General features: G+C 42.3%; 1 protein-coding gene across 12 annotated transcripts in view; it reads right to left on the bottom strand.

Moving 5' to 3' along the window:
• The window catches only part of LOC106565737 (forkhead box protein P1-B-like), a 241373-nt gene that overhangs the window by 130083 nt on the left and 92959 nt on the right, over positions 1–18331 (bottom strand). For all 12 annotated transcript variants that reach the window (XM_082959370.1, XM_082959371.1, XM_014133178.3 and 9 more), the window contains one exon: positions 14837–14903. The gene's annotated coding sequence lies outside the window, so the exon portion shown is untranslated. The remainder of the gene's footprint in view (positions 1–14836; positions 14904–18331) is intronic.

The raw sequence follows: 18331 nt of genomic DNA on the forward strand, positions 1-18331 counted from the left end.
TGTGGCAACCCAGTAAAACCGATTTTTCTGCTTCTTCCCTGTTGTTTAATTAAGAGACCGACAAGTTATGGCCATAATCTTCGGGCAACCAAACAATACTGCTGACTTGGCTGATGGGAAAGTGCCTTTCATAACTTAATCAGAGTTATCTAATCAGGTTACATACTGCAGTTTTAAACTCCATGCACTATAAGGAGGTTGAAAACCCTGTCAAACTGTAGCAACCTTATACTCTACTTGCACATCTTCATATAAATTATATTTTAAAACTAGACTAATAGCAGGTTTTCCATTACATAGACAACTGTGATTAGACAAAATAACTAACAGGGGTGAGCTTGCTACAGTTGAAATCGGAAGTTTACATACACCTTAGCCAAATACATTTAAACTCAGTTTTTCAAAATTCCTGTCATTTAATCAGAGTAAAAATTCCCTGTCTTAGTTCAGTTAGGATCACCATTTTATTTTAAGAATGTGAAATGTCAGAATAATAGTAGAGAGAATTATTTATTTCAGCTTTTATTTCTTTCATCACATTCCCAGTGGGTCAGAAGTTTACATACACTCAATTAGTATTTGGTAGCATTGCCTTTAAACTGTTTAACTTGGGTCAAATGTTTCAGGTAGCCTTCCACAAGCTTCCCACAATAAGTTGGGTGAATTTTGGCCCATTCCTCCTGACAGAGCTGGTGTAACTGAGTCAGGTTTGTAGACCTCCTTGTTCACACACTCTTTTTCAGTTCTGCCCACAAATGTTCTATAGGATTGAGGTCAGGGCTTTGTGATGGTCACTCCAATACCTTGACTTTATTGTCCTTAAGTCATTTTGCCACAACTTTGGAAGTATGCTTGGGGTCATTGTCCATTTGGAAGACCCATTTGCGACCAAGCTTTAACTTCCTGACTGATGTCTTGAGATGTTGCTTCAAATATCCACATCATTTCCCTTCCACGTGATGCCATCTATTTTGTGAAGTGCACCAGTCCCTCCTGCAGCAAAGCACCCCCACAACATGATGCTGCCACTCCCATGCTTCACAGTTGGGATGGTGTTCTTCAGCTTGCAAGCCTCCCCCTTTTTCCTCCAAACATAACAATGGTCATTTTGGCCAAACAGTTCTATTTTTATTTCGTCAGACCAGAGGACATTTCTCCAAAAAGTACGATCTTTGTCCCCATGTGCAGTTGCAAACCGTTGTCTGGGTTGTTTATGGTGGTTTTGGAGCAGTGGCTTCTTCCTTGGTGAGCGGCTTTTCAGGTTATGTCGATATAGGACTCGTTTTACTGTGGATATAGATACTTTTGTACCTGTTTCCTCCAGCATCTTCACAAGGTCCTTTGCTGTTGTTCTGGGATTGATTTGAACTTTTCGCACCAAAGTACGTTCATCTCTAGGAGACAGAACGCGTCTCCTTCCTGAGCGGTATGACAGCTGCGTGGTCCCATGGTGTTTATACTTGCGTACTATTTTTTGTACAGACGAACGTGGTACCTTCAGACATTTGGAAATTGCTCCCAAGGATGAACCAGACTTGTGGAGGTCTACAATGTTTTTGCTGAGGTCTTGGCTGATTTCTTTTGATTTTCCCATTATGTCTAGCAAAGAGGCACTGTGTTTGAAGGTAGGCCTTGAAATACATCCACAGGTACACCTCCAATTGACTCAAATGATGTCAATTAGCCTATCAGAAGCTTCTAAAGCCATGACATAATTTTCTGGAATTTTCCAAGCTGTTTAAAGGCACAGTCAACTTAGTGTATGTAACTTCTGACCAACTGGAATTGTGATAGAGTGAGTTTTAGGTGAAATAATCTGTCTGTAAACAATTGTTGGAACAATTACTTGTGTCATGTACAAAGTAGATGTCCTAACCGACTTGCCAAAACTATAGTTTGTTAACAAGAAATTTGTGGAGTGGTTGAAAAAAATGTTTTAATGACTCCAACCTAAGTGTATGTAAACTTCAGACTTTAACTGTATATGCAGGGTTGTATCATGTAGGCCTAAATTAAAAACTTACATGTGCATTAACACAGTCAAGCCCATGTCATCACTATTTGTTGAAAAAAAGGCCTACGTAGCCTAGCCAACAAAAGTTTGAATATAAACCAAATTTGATCACATTCACCAAAAAATCTGCTCATGCTATAAATATGTAATGTTACCGCTTTGTTATCCCTGGCCAGATGGGACAGATGTATAGGTTGCTCTTCAGTTGATCAGACTGAAACAGCATGTCAGATTACTAATGTTTAGGTGTAGGCTGCTACAACATTTTTCTAAACTTACAGTTTTTGTTTGTGTCTGTCGAGAGTGAATTAGTTATTTTCCTGTTTGCTAAAATAATAACGGAGTAAAGTGGAGAACGTGCTCTTGGAATTCGATGAATATAGGACCTGCAGGACTTTGTTAACAAGGACATAGGCTGTTAAGGGACAGTTTGATATTTAATGCACCCCCCTCCCCAACATTAAATCTATTGTCACACGCCCCTCCTGTTGTACTGTAAAGAAAGAGGTGCACCCTCCCACCTCAAAATAATGTATAAGAACACAAATAACAATACCTGTAGCGACCCTGTGTTTATAAACCTGGATATCGACTTTGCCACTTCAGAATGCTTTTGTTGCACAGTCGACGACAATCAGGGCTACGGGCCAGAAGGTTGAGGGTTTGCCGACTACCACGGACAAGCTCACGCTCCCTGCCTGTTTCATTAGACCTACACTACAATCAGAGCCGGCTGCAGACAATCAGCTAGGTGGAAATCAGAATTTCTAAATGTTGATGCTATATTTATAATTATATAAATATATGCTACACATTTTCCACCAACGTGTTTCTGTGCCAATGCACCACAACCAATAAGCAAAGCATACCAACTTTGGGCGCTTCAACTTCATGGTTTGTGTTTTCAACACCACAATCTGCACAGTTTTGAATGAATGTGCGCAGGTAGCCTACAGTAGCCTTCACAATCATATTCAAAGATTGTGACTGGTTGTGTTTATGCCACACATAAAAGGTCATACATTTTAAAAGTTAAATTACAAATATTTAGGATATATTGAAGAGTAACGTTCTAGGTGCGCAAGGAATAGTCGCAGGGACGGGAAATGAGGCAGAGCACACGTTAAACTTTCCTGAATAACTGGGCCTGTTGGGAGCATATGTGGCCACATTATTATAGGACAACTTGTGAGAATGATGATCCGCAACAGACAGCACATTTCAGTATCAGAACATAAAATACATCCAGACTGGCCTGCTACAATGCCTTTCAATACCTTATAAACTGTGGAGAGTAGACCCACAACTGATCCAAACGGAATGAATGGAAATAAATATTCAAATCACAAGGCTTTTGTGGCATTATTCAAATGACATTTTCACTGCAGTTTACAGCCTAGAGTAGCATTTTGTACTTGAAAACAATAATGCAATTATTCATTGCAATGTGGTGTAGGCTAGTCTAGGTCGGATCATTTTATTGTCCCTAAACAAGATCGATAGCTTTGAGCTGCATGTCTCATGTATTCACTGTTCTTTCATCCACAATGACGAAGCTGAACTCTACGCTTACAGTGAGGGAAAAAAGTATTTGATCCCCTGCTGATTTTGTACGTTTGCCCTCTGACAAAGAAATGATCAGTCTATCATTTTAATGGTAGGTTTATTTGAACAGTGAGAGACAGAATAACAACAAAAAAATCCAGAAAAACGCATGTCAAAAATGTTAGAAATTGATTTACATTTGAATGAGGGAAATAAGTATTTGACCCCCTCTCAATCAGAAAGATTTCTGGCTCCCAGGAGTCTTTTATACAGGTAATGAGCTGTGATTAGGAGCACACTCTTAAAGGGAGTGCTCCTAATCTCAGCTTGTTACCTGTATAAAAGACACCTGTCCACAGAAGCAATCAATCAATCAGATTCCAAACTCCTCCACCAAGACCAAGACCAAAGAGCTCTCCAAGGATGTCAGGGAGAAGATTGTAGACCTACACAAGGCTGGAATGGGCTACAAGACCATCGGCAAGCAGCTTGGTGAGAAGGTGACAACAGTTGGTGCGATTATTCGCAAATGGAAGAAACACAAAAGAACTGTCAATCTCCCTCGGCCTGGGGCTCCATGCAAGATCTCACCTCGTGGAGTTGCAATGATCATGAGAACGGTGAGGAATCAGCCCAAAACTATACGGGAGGATCTTGTCAATGATCTCAAGGCAGCTGGGACCATAGTCACCAAGAAAACAATTGGTAACACACTATGCCGTGAAGGACTGAAATCCTGCAGCGCCCGCAAGGTCCCCCTGCTCAAGAAAGCACATATACATGACCGTCTGAAGTTTGCCAATGAACATCTGAATGATTCAGAGGACAACTGGATGAAAATGGAGCTCTTTGGCATCAACTCAACTCGCCGTGTTTGGAGGAGGAGGAATGCTGCCTATGACCCCAAGAACACCATCCCCACCATCAAACATGGAGGTGGAAACATTATGCTTTGGGGGTGTTTTTCTGCTAAGGGGACAAGACAACTTCACCGCATCAAAGGGACGATGGATGGGGCCATGTACCGTCAAATCTTGGGTGAGAACCTCCTTCCCTCAGCCAGGGCATTGAAAATGGGTCGTGGATGGGTATTCCAGCATGACAATGACCCAAAACACATGGCCAAGGCAACAAAGGAGTGGCTCAAGAAGAAGCACATTAAGGTCCTGGAGTGGCCTAGCCAGTCACCAGACCTTAATCTCATAGAAAATCTGTGGAGGGAGCTGAAGGTTCGAGTTGCCAAACGTCAGCCTCGAAACCTTAATGACTTGGAGAAGATCTGCAAAGAGGAGTGGGACAAAATCCCTCCTGAGGTGTGCAAACCTGATGGCCAACTACAAAAAACATCTGACCTCTGTGATTGCCAACAAGGGTTTTGCCACCAAGTACTAAGTCATGTTTTGCAGAGGGGTCAAATACTTATTTCCCTCATTAAAATGCAAATCAATTTATAACATTTTTGACATGTATTTTTCTGGATTTTTTTGTTGTTATTCTGTCTCTCACTGTTCAAATAAACCTACCATTAAAATTATAGACTGATCATTTCTTTGTCAGTGGGGAAACGAACAAAATCAGCAGTGGATCAAATACTTTTTCCCCTCACTGTATATTGAAAATTGGTTCCGCTCTGAATCATTTTGTGTGGTATGATTGGTAGGTAGACTATTGCAGATCTGGACAAACAATCCACTTACCACTATTGTCACTATGAATGGTGAATAGAGGGCAGGATAGACAGACTGGTAGACTATATTGACCTGTGGTATAGTTTGTGCGCGGAAAAGCGCTGTGCTTATTAAGGGACGTACCAAAACACCTTGATATAGGGGACCCGCATCCAACAGGATGGAAGAAATTATATAGTAAAACCTGCAAAAGGGCGATTGTAAACCAGGGAAAGAAACGCACTACCCTCCCCTGTGCCCAATAAAAAAACACACAACTCTCCCCAAAGCCACATTTCTTTCGTTTTAGACAACCCTCCCCTATATAATTCTCACAATACTGGACCAATCACACTCATTAACACTGAACTATCAAATATATACACATGCTGTGAGGTGAAAAGAATGGAGGAGGTAACACAGCTTGTTACCAAAACAGGCACTGAGGGTAAACCCAAGTTAACAACCCACTACCTTAATAATTGAGACCAGGTGGTTATGGTTTACATCTTGAAATAACATTGTTTCATTTCATTTTGAAAATTCTGTTTAAAATCATGTGCAGACATAGAAACTTTAAACAAGTTAGTCTATATAAATTGCCAATTGCCGCTTGGAATGTACAGACTCCAAATATTTGTTGGATATACTTGTTCTTTTTACTTCAATGTATTTTAAAGGCCCATTCCACTTTGGTCTTCCTAAACGTAAGGAACAAGATAGCAAAAAGAGAGAAATACATGCATTTAAATGTCAATGTTAAGAATATATCACGACATCTGTTTGATCCCGGCCCAAGTATTTTTCCAAGGGTTCTTATGCTCTATCCCTGTCTAAATCATGGAAGCTGACCTTCAACATTCCACATATCATCAAAGGACACAGATAATGTTGGGCAAATATCATAAAACGTGAGGATTTTAGGATTGAGGTGAGGCTGCCAACATCTTCAACCAACCAGGGAAAAGAAAGCCATGCATCTGAAAGCATAGGCTGGTTTAACCTACCACCTAACCCACCAATGGAATACGGTAATTCCTACCTACAGGGTACATGTCTGGGAAGACGGCACAGAGCGAATGAAAGGATTCTCAATGTCCTCTTTGGGGAGCTGAGAGACAGGTATCAGTCAAAGCCTATTTTGACAGAACCATTGACACTTAAACACATTCATCACAGTCCAAAGACAAGAAAAAACACTCTAAACAAGAATAAAGATATGTTGTTGTACCTCAGGACTCAAACCATATGCGGAGTGAGGTGATCTCAGTGGAGAATAAGAAGGCTGGGGTTGGGGCAGGGAGTGGGGCAGGGGTTGGGGTAGGATTTGGGGCAGGGGCTGGGGTTGGGGCAGGGGCTGGGGCAGGAGTTGGGGCAGGGGCTGGGGAAGAGGTTGGGGAAGGACCTACTGCTGTATTGGCATCTGCTCTGCTCAGCAGCAGAGACAAAAGACACTAAACACATCACTCTTATCCCCCCTGATAAATAACTAAACAAGGCAAACAGAGACAGATCCGTCAAGCTCCAAACAGCTAACACAGAGACAGGGAAAGAGATGGATAGAAAGATAGACAGAGACATAAAGAGAGAGAGATAGAGAGAGCAAGCACAAGGGAGTGTAGGGGAGACAGGCTGGCGGGGGTATAGTGAGAGGGCACAGCGATGGGTAACAGGAGAAAGTGGATAAATATCACAGAGTAGCCTGAGCCAAGCACCATGGAAGGTTGAGTATTGCAAGGCTGTGAAAGCTGGGCATTTTTGCAAAGCTGTGACATTTGTTTCTTATTGTCTAAGTGGCAGTTAAAAGCGTCTCCCTGCGAGGGCCCCTCGGGTCTGTGCTGGGCTGCTTTAACAGGGAGGTAACCATATTAGGACGTGTATGGTAAAGTAAACAATAACATAGTTGCAAAGAGATGGACATTTTGTAGCTAATGGTGTTTGTCATTCCTGTTTTCAGGGCTCTGTATGGTCCTGTACTTTTTCTGCTAGACCAGGGAGACTTTATTTATGAAAACAACGTAGGAGCCAAAACTGAAACCGGTGAAAATCCCAATAAATAAATATATGTTTAAAAATGTCTCCACCTTTCTTGTTGGATTGCATTAAATAAACTCCCATCTTGAATGAAAAAGCTTTGCAAAAGTGTTCCGCTTCATGTGCATCTTTTAACTGTCTAATTTTAATTCAACATTTTAAATATTTTAACATTCTAATTTATTTGACGATCCAACAAGGGGAACAAGAGGAAAACCTAATTGGCAAAGATGTATGACGTGAATTAGAACAGTTTGGCAAACTTCCAGTCGAATGAAATCAAAAAGGAATATTATTTGATATGTCTAGGTTGGAGGGTTCCATTTCTCACTAATCAAAACAGCATGTAGTGCTATTTGAACGTAATGTAACACTCATTCTACTTTCGGTTTCAGTGGTCACTTGTTCTCCTCTCCTTTTACTCTGTGTCACGGCTCTGATTATTGCTCTATCTTCTCGGGGTTAAAGAGAAGGCATGGCCACAATCTGGAAAACAATACCCATATTGAAGCCCATGTTTTCTCAATCCATTCATGGTAGCCCACTGCTACCTCAACAAGGGCCAAGTTACTCAAGTGTTTGGTTGTAGCCAACACCCAAGCCCAGCCAACCCAAGTCTTGCATCCCAGACGTCCCAGGCTTACTAAGACATTACGGCTGTTGAAAGGGTCTAGACAACCCTAGTCTAACAGTTCAGCGAGCACAAGTAACCAAAATGTAACATCTAACTGCAACGCCATACATTCAGTGCAACAACAACATAACTTCTTCCATATGCTCTTTTTCTACATTTTATTACGTTACAGCCTTATTCTAAAATTGATAAATTCAAGTTTTCTTTATCAATCTACACACAGTACCCCATAATGACAAACGAAAACAGGTTTTTAGACATTTTTGCAAATGTACTAAAATTAAAAACCAGAAATACCTTGTTAACATAATTATTCAGACCCTTTGCTATGAGACTCGAAATTGAGCTCAGGTCACTCTGACAGAGCTCCAGAGTTCCTCTTTGGAGATGGGAGGAACTTCCAGAAGGACAACCATCTCTGCAACACTCCAACAATCAGTCCTTTATGGTAGAGCGGCCAGATGGAAGCCACTCCTCAGTAAAAGGCACATGACAGGTCGCTTGGAGTTTTCCAAAAGGCACCTAAAGGACTCTCAGACCATGAGAAACAAGATTCTCTGGTCTGATGAAACCAAGATTGAACTATTTGGCCTGAATGCCAAGTGTCACGTCTGGAGGAAACCTGGCACCATCCCTACAAGTGAAGCATGGTGGTGGCAGTATCATGCTCTGGGTATGTTCTTCAGCGGCAGGGACTGGGAGATGAGTCAGGATCGAGGGAAAGATGAACGGAGCAAAGTACAGAGAGATCCTTGATGAAAACCTGCTCCAGAGCGCTCAGGACCTCAGACTGGGGCAAAGGTTCACCTTCCAACAGAACAACGACCCTAAGCACACAGCCAAGACAACGCAGGAGTGGCTTCAGGACAAGTCTCTGAATGTCCTTGAGTGGCCCAGCCTGAGCCCGGACTTGAACCCAATCTAACTTCTCTGTAGAGACCTGAAAATAGCTGTGCAGCGACGCTCCCCATCCAATCTGACAGAGTTTGAGAGGATCTGGAGAGAAGAATGGGAGAAACTCCCCAAATACAGGTGTGCCAAGCTATTAGCGTCATATCCAAGAAGACTTGAGGCTCTAATCGCTGCCAAAGGTGCTTCAACAAAGTACTGAGTAACGGGTCTGAATACTTATGTAAATGTGTTCATTCAGTTCTTCATTTTTTACACATTTGCTACAATTTCTAAAAATCTGTTTTTGCTTTGTCATTATGGGGTATTGTGTGTAGATTGATGATGGGGAAAAAACGATTTAATACATTTTAGAATAAGGCTGTAATGTAACAAAATGTGAAAAAAGTCAAGGGGTCTGAATACTTTCCGAATGCACTTTAGCTCCCAAAAATTGTCCCTAGTATGCATAGAACACCTTAGAAAAGATTCATTAGATATTTTGTAACTGGGAACAAGCAGCAGCTAGGGCTTTTTTTCTTGCACTTCTAATCAGACCTCTCAGTGGCTATGTCTATATATGAGGGTGCACTGGTTCTCTAATATAGTCATATCAATATGGTAGTTGCTGGCCTTGATCCTCTCCAAAAAAAAAGTCATAGGTAGTAATTTTGCTGATTAATTCAATTTCACATTTTGAAGCGGAAAGAGCAGGCCAAAGTCAAAGCCTTACAAAAGCCTTCTGGAGATTTGACACATTCTTTCACTTTTGTGATTTTCTTTTCATGTCTCTGTAAGACAACTCATCAGCGGGTGGAATTTGCTTACTGCTGTCGCCTCAGTCAATCTCACACAAAGACTCTGTCATGTTACACGTCTGCACCTGGTAGCAGCTTGACATCAAAGGCCTTCACTCTCCCAGACAGTGCTGAATTTATACATCCATCAATATGTTCCAAACCACGAAAAATAAAAAATATGTCTGTGTGATGCTGATAGAAAAATAGATTGAAACTTGCCAAACACACTTTCCCCCCAAAAGGTATTTTAAGTAGCTTCAAGATAACACATTGGTGATAACACTATCAGTACCAATCTTTCTACTTTACAAGATAATTCACATGAAAGCGCAGGAAATGACAAGAGAAAAGAATGTTGCTCTATTCTCTGTGAAATACTTCATTCTGAATAAAGCATACATTTACCTATGCAACCTGTTTAGCCAGACAATAAAGAGCCTAGATACAGTATCTCCCAAAGCCCATTCTGATAGGAGCTGCTGTGCTGTGTCTGGGGATAGAGAGAAGACAGTGTTTAGTAGGTGCTGACATATCCTGTGATCTAGATAAACTGGAACAAATAAAACCCAGTCTTGCTTTTTATGTTGGTCTCCATTGAAATGTCTTTGTACCCATCATGATAACATTTCATTTTCCTACAGCTAGACTAGAGAAGCCGCCTCGCAGCTATTTTGCCTGTCACTGTTTTTAACTACTGCAGCCAAGCACTGAGAGTAGATTACAGTAGTTAGAGAACATGAACAACACTGTGACAAAACTGCTAGTGGCATAAACGTTTAACTTTCTTGTTAGCAATCTCCCCCATGTGGCACTTTAGCAACAGCAAGTTGTTTATTATGTTCAGAGCTCGGCAAAAGCGATTAAAGAAACTCTTTAAGAATCAAAGTGTTATAAATGCATGGAAACACAGCCAGCTGTAAATGCCACAGAATTAGAAGCTTACCAACCCTAATACTCATATGGCAATTTTCAGCTTGATGCTGATATAAAGAAATTACTTTTTAAAGTAAGCAATAAACGCAGTCAAGAGAACTATTATGTGAGCTTTCTTCTTCCCAACATAAATCTATATGCAACCTTTCTTTGGCCGGTGTAACGAGTGCGCTGAGAGTGTTTTAGGAAATAAACAAAACAATAAACACAAAACACAAACATGAAACAGAGTCAATAACACCTGAGGAAAGAAACAAGGGGAGTGACAGATAGGGAAGATAATCAAGGAGGTGATGGAGTCCAGGAAGGTGTCATGAGGTGCTGGTGGGCTTGACGATGGTGACAAGTGTGCGGGATAATCAGCAGCCTGATGACCTGAACCTGTCGAGCTGGCTGGGGTGCCGGAACCTATCGAGCTGGCTGGGGTGCCGGAACCTGTCGAGCTGGCTGGGGCGCCGGAACCTGTCGAGCTGGCTGGGGCGCCGGAACCTATCGAGCTGGCTGGGGCGCCGGAACCTATCGAGCTGGCTGGGGCGCCGGAACCTATCGAGCTGGCTGGGGTGCCGGAACCTGTCGAGCTGGCTGGGGCGCCGGAACCTGTCGAGCTGGCTGGGGCGCCGGAACCTGTCGAGCTGGCTGGGGTGCCGGAACCTGTCGAGCTGGCTGGGGCGCCGGAACCTGTCGAGCTGGCTGGGGCGCCGGAACCTGTCGAGCTGGCTGGGGCGCCGGAACCTGTCGAGCTGGCTGGGGCGCCGGAACCTGACAGACCGACTGAGGCAGGGGAGCCTGGCAATCCGGCTGAGGCATGAGCGCCTGACCAGCCGGTGGAAGCAGGGGAGGCTGGCGATCCGGCTGAGGCATGAGAGCCTGATGAGCCGGCGGAGGCAGGGGAGCCTGGCGATCTGTCTGAGGCATGAGAGCCTGTAGCGGCTCCCGGACCCGACGTCATTTACACTGACACAAAAAAAGATATATAAAAAAAACTCCCTGATGCTTCCCTTAGGTGAGGTGTTATTCTGTAACGAGTGCGCTGAGAGTTGGGAAAGCAAGTACAGGGAGTGAGTGTTTTAATAAATAAACAAAACAATTAACCACAAACACACACAGCCGACATGAAACAGAGTCAATAACACCTGAGGAAAGACCCAAGGGGAGTGACAGATAGGGAAGATAATCAAGGAGGTGATGGAGTCCAGGAAGGTGTCATGAGGTGCTGGTGGGCTTGACGATGGTGACAGGTGTGTGGGATAATCAGCAGCCTGATGACCTAGAGGCCGGAGAGGGAGTGTACGTGACAGCCGGACTCATGAATTTACTTTTCTTTCTTTAATACTCCTATAAAAAGCTGTAGATTAGCAAAGTAATTTGACTGTGATCTTCAAAGGCACTCAAAATAACAGCAGTGTAGCGAGTAATACGAGCAAGCAACCGTTGGCATGATATGTTCTTCCTTCTGTTTGAATATGAAGTTCAAACGGAGACAAGTGCATTTAAAAGGAATCTAAATAGAAACACACACTGATGTTCTGAGGGAGAACTTCTTCCTGGAATAGGCCTTCGTCTGTTGACTTAAGCATCACCAACATATGAGTAAATTGGAAGAGAAACTAAGACGGGGCCACAGTGTCTTCGGATCCCTCCTGTCTCAGCCTCCAGTATTTATGCTGCAGTAGTTTATGTGTCGGGGAGCTAGGGTCAATCTGTTACATCTGGAGTATTTCTCTTGTCTTATCCGGTGTCCTGTGTGAATTTAAATATGCTCTCTCTAATTCTCTCTTTCTTTCTTTCTCTCGGAGGACCTGAGCCCTAGGACCATGCCTCAGGACTACCTGGCATGATGACTCCTTGCTGTCCCCAGTCCACCTGGCCATGCTGCTGCTCCAGTTTCAACTGTTCTGCCTGCGGCTATGGAACCCTGACCTGTTCACCGGACGTGCTTGTTGCACCCTCGACAACTACTATGATTATTATTATTTGACCATGCTGGTCATTTATGAACATTTTAACAACTTGACCATGTTCTGTTATAATATCCACCCGGCACAGCCAGAAGAGGACTGGCCACCCCTCATAGCCTGGTTCCTCTCTAGGTTTCTTCCTAGGTTTTTGGCCTTTCTAGGGAGTTTTTCCTAGGGAGTTTTTCGTAGCCACCGTGCTTCTTTCACATGCATTGCTTGCTGTTTGGGGTTTTAGGTTGGGTTTCTGTACAGCACTTTGAGATATCAGCTGATGTACGAAGGGCTATATAAATAAATTTGATTTGATTTGATGAGAAACTAAGACCTGTATGGTGCATGATATGAACCTACACATGTAGGATCTTAATTTGACCTATATTGTCACAGTAAAATAAACCTGCAGCAACAGGATTTTAATGTTTAGTCCATAATGTTGCTTGTTCGGTGGTTAGGCTATTAGCTGGCCAAAAGGAGGCTACATGAAAAGTGCAATACTGTTAAAAATGTATAACCATGTGTTAGTGTGGGTTTTCAGTGAATTTATGTAAATCATGAAACTCATCTGCATTTCCTGCAAAATTTCAGCAACAAAAGAGTGATCAAATTAATATCCTACAGCTGTAGCATCATTCAGCACGATGATAATTGAACTATCTGGCCAAGAGCCATCCTTACTGAAATCCAACCCTTTGTCAGGCTGCTTTAATTCATAATCCCTTAACAAATAAAGAAAATATGAGCATGTGCAAACATACATACATGAGCACTAACAAACACATACACAACTGTACAATCACACAATGCATACCGTTTCTCAAAATAACAAGAGCGTTTCTTCCGTTTTCAACTCCATTGCACTTCAAAACACCTTTAGACTGAAGCATGGTAATCCTATAAACTGCCACAGGGATTTCTGCATTAGCAAAGCAATCAAAATCGCATTGGAAAGTTGTGTAAATAATTAGGCTGATTTTGGCACATTAACATTAATTACACAATCATTTGAAAGATTTCAGTCCTGATCTTACATCTGGAGAAAACAGCTGTGCTGTGGGCCTGGAGAATGCACTCAGTTACATTCTTTACCCTTCGGCCCACAGTTGCCTTTTTTTCCAAATGGAGAAGTGATTGGCTGAATTCAAACAGAGACGAGTATATCGCTATTTAGCACGCTGGGATGATAGAACAGGCAGGACAAACACAACACACTTCCTGCTCTGATAGTGAGAAACGCACAATCTTTCCCAAATACTTCAACCCACACAAATGAATGAGTTATGACATATGAATCCCCTCTGGACTTAACACAGGAACATTTCCAACTGTTGATGAACCTATTCTGTTATCTCTCAATTTCCACAAATACAAAAAGCCTTCAAGCTCATTTTCTTAACTTCGTCACTCACACCCTGAAGGACAATTAAGACCACTCAATTCTATGTAGTGTTGGCCTATAGTGGTTAGTGACAACATGATATTATCGAGGTAGTTTGGCATCTCCCTGTTAAGAGTCTATGGGAGTAAACCTGCAGGGGTTTGCGCCCCTGCCGTTAGCTGTGAGCTGAGGGGCTGGGATGTTAAAGCCCATCACTGTCTACAGGGCTGTGAGAGACAGAACACAGACACACTGCTCCTCTGAAGCCTAGAGCTCCTGACGTGTTAACACCCCCACCTCTCCCCACTGGATCACTCCAGCCTGCCTGCTTACATCCTGGGGCCCCAGCACATTTAGATATGGAGAGGGGTGTGAGGAGCACACACACACACATACATACACACACACACACACATAAAGAACCACACTGATCCACCAAGAGATGGAGATTCCAACGGCTAAATAACCAGTAGATATATAACCATGTATTAATCTACTGTTTCTTAAGAGGAACTTTGACCCTATATCATGACAGAGGCACAGTGTTGAGGGGAAATGAGGGGGAGAAGAGAAAATCCATGCCAATAACCCTTCTAGGTAAAATGCCCCTCGGGGAGTCCATAAACCTTAACTACTACATGTACCTACCTGTACTTGCATGCTAAAATATGATCTCTCTACAGGCAGAGGTCCACTACACACTACAGACCTCTTCTTCTACAGAACAAACTGTGCTGTATAACATCAACTACAATAAATCATACATAGATTCATCACACAGTAGCATGATCATGATGAGATATTTCAACACTTACAGTCTGCGTGTACATTTTCAGGTGTTTGACAGTGAACCTTCGGAGCAAGGTTTTTGTTTCAACAAACATACAACCAAGGCAACCAGACTGCATCAGGTTATTTATTAAGCCAATCCAATACAACATTCACCCTCACACTGAGATTGGAGTCTAATGAATAATCGTGTGTTTACCTTCTACAATGACTTGCTCGTTTAAAGCAATCTTCAGTTCCAGCGTAGTGACTTCAGCCTCCTTGCCCTGCAGACAGAGGACATGGGAATTAGAGGTTGTTATTGAATAATCACTGCAACTAACTACAGCATTTGCCATCAGCAATCACCAAAACAGAATCTCTGAAAGAAAAACAGACAAAATCTATGTTTATTAATAATACTGCTTGCAGTATGAGCCCGCTCAACAGGATTGATCACAATTACACAAATAATGGGTATGGGTAACACACTTCTTCCTGGAATGGGTAACACACTTCTTCCTAGGTAATTATCAAGAAGTAGTCGATTTTTTTATTTCTTTCCTGATGTTTTTGTTTGTCTTTCCTTTTAATGGTGTCAGCAATCTATCTTTAGACTGATTATCAAGCATTGACATACAGTGCCTTTGGAAAGACTTCAGACCCCTTGACTTTTTCCACATTTTATTACGTTACAGTCTTATTCTAAAATGCACTAATTGATTGTCCACCTGTGGTAAATTCAATTGATTCGACATGATTTGGAAAGGCACACCTGTCTATATAAGGTCCCACAGTTGACAGTGCATGTCAGAGCAAAAACCAAGCCATGAGGTCGAAGGAATTGTCCGTAGAGCTCCGAGACAAGATTGTGTCGAGGCACAGATCTGGAGAAGGGTACCAACACATTTCTACAGCATTGAAGGTCCGCAAGAACACAGTGGCCTCCATCATTCTTAAATGGAAGAAATTTGGAACCACCAAGACTCTTCCTAGAGCTTGCCACCCAGCCAAACTGAGCAATCGGGGGAGATGGGCCTTGGTCAGGGAGGTGACCAAGAACCCGATGGTCACTCTGACAGAGCTCCAGAGTTCCTATTTGGAGATGGGAGGAACTTCCAGAAGGACAACCATCTCTGCAGCACTCCACAAATCCGTCCATTATGGTAGAGTGGGTAGAAGGAAGACACTCCTCGGTAAAAGGCACATGACAGCCCACTTGGAGTTTGCCAAAAGGCACATAAAGGACTCTCAGACTATGAGAAACAAGATTTTCTGGTCTGATGAAACCAACATTGAACTCTTCGGCCTGAATGCCAAGCCTTACGTTTGGAGGAAACCTGGCACTATCCCCATGGTGAAGCATGGTGGTGGCAGCGTCATGCTGTGGGGAAGATTTTCAGCGGCAGGGACTGAGAGACGAGTCAGGATCGAGGGAAAGATGAACGGAGCAAAGTACAGAGAGATCCTTGATGAAAACCTCCAGAGTGCTCAGGACCTCAGACTGGGGCGAAGGTTCACCTTCCAACAGGACAACGACCCTAAGCACACAGCCAAGACAATGCAGGAGTGGCTTCGGGACAAGTCTCTGAATGTCCTTGAGTGGCCCAGCCTGAGCCCAGACCTGATCGAATATCTCTGGAGAGACCTGAATATAGCTGTGCAGCAACGCTCCCCATTCAACCTGGCAGAGCTTGAGAAGATCTGCAGAGAAGAATGGGAGAAACGCCCCAAATACCGGTGTGCCAAGCTTATAGCGTCATACCCAAGAAGACTCGAGTCTATAATCGCTGCCAAAGTTGCTTCAACAAAGTACTGAGTAAAGGGTCTGAATACTTATGTAAATGTGATATTTCCATTTTTTATTTTTAATACATTTGCTAAATTACTAAAAAACTGTTTTTGCTTTGTCATTATGGGGTATTGTGTGTAGATTGATGAGGGAGAAAAAATCTATTAAATCAATTTTAGAATAAGGCCGTAACGTAAAAAAATGTGGGAAAAGTCAAGGGGTCTGAATACCGAGTGCACTGTATACTAGTGCACGTACATAGCTATCCTAGCCTTATTGTCTACCGCATCTCCTCATTTCCATCTGCTTGATCAGCACAATCCTTCACTATACTGTAGCCATTGAGGACGATAAGACTAACAATTAAGTTGTTAAATGAAAATGAAAGTTTATTTTTTAAATTCCTTGCGCCAGATGCCGCTATCAGAAAAATGTCAAAGATGACTCCACCTGGTGGAAGAGCAAACCTGTCTTTCTAGACTCAGGAGCACACTAGCTGTTCAGCATGCACTATGTGCACTGTAAACTGAGCACTCACCCCCCGAAAAAATACATAAAATCTTATTTTTATGGTAAATGGAAAAGAGACTATGGGGCAATATCTCAGAAGCATTTGAATAGAAGCATTAAAGCATATCCAAATATGAAAAAATACCAACTCTCTCACACTGTTCTTTTGTACAGTTTACATTTGGCAGTCAATGCTGTGGCCAGGCATTTGTGGAGCTCCAAAGTGTTTATCTAAAGCAGACTGTGCCTAGATAAAACACATGAGCCTGAACCTTGCCCAGTTACAGCATTAATTATCTGGTAAATGCCCTTGTTGAAAACACTAGTCAACATTAAACTCACTTTGAACTCGACGAGGGTCGAAAATCATACAAAATGGACTGTTCCCACACCACTCTCGTATTATTCTGATTCATTAGACTTCAATTAACATATCATCAATGACATGGGAAATCAATAGCGAGTGGTGACTAATGACAGATATTTTCAGTTTCAAACTACTAAACATCCGTAATCCCTATCACCTGAAAAGCCCCAGGGAACTAAATGAGTTTACCCAATGCATAACATCCATTTAGATAAATGTTCCATCACTTTAATGATGGAAAATGTGTATTGGAGGGAAAAAAGAAACAACAGAACTATGATAGCAGCTGTGATGGTGCTTTTTATCCCTCTGTGCAATACAATGCACATCTTGTAATACCTAAATAGATAATTGTGTCAATTTAAAACTGCACGTGGCAGTAATAGTAGTGTTTGGAGCGGTGGGGGTGCAGTGAGCCCACGGTGTGGATAAACAACAGCATGCTGCTCTGCCCAGTTGGGTTTGGGTTTGTAGAGCCCATCACACACTCCCACACTGAGATTTGAGGGAACAGAATAACTCCTGGTTGAGATGATTACCCACCCAGGTGTTTTATGAGCACGCTCAGTGAGAACATGAATCAAAACGCAGCAATTTCCTAAGACAAAAGAGAGTCGAGGAGCATCTTACAATGCTTGCTGCCAAAGTGTTGAAAAGATAGCTAGGTATTTTGTGTGTGGAGGTAAAATCAGTTGAACAAAAATCAAGGGAGTTACAGTATTAGCCCTATCATATCCTCTGGAAAGACACAGAGAGATACAGAAAGACTGAGATGATTCAAAAGCATATGTTCCTACATTGTATGTTGTGCTGTACCAACAAATAAGAATTATCATCATCATCATCTACATGAACATAATTGTTGCCTCTGTGATGTAATAATAAATATACTGTATTATTGTTGTCTCTGTGATGTAATAATACACACACTGTATTATTGTTGACTCTCTGATGTAATAATAAATACACTGTATTATTGTTGTCTCTGTGATGTAATAATAAATACACTGTATTATTGTTGTCTCTGTGATGTAATAATAAATATA

Source organism: Salmo salar, chromosome 12, assembly GCF_965601325.2.
Source record: "Salmo salar chromosome 12, fSalSal1, whole genome shotgun sequence".
Taxonomy (NCBI): domain Eukaryota; kingdom Metazoa; phylum Chordata; class Actinopteri; order Salmoniformes; family Salmonidae; genus Salmo; species Salmo salar.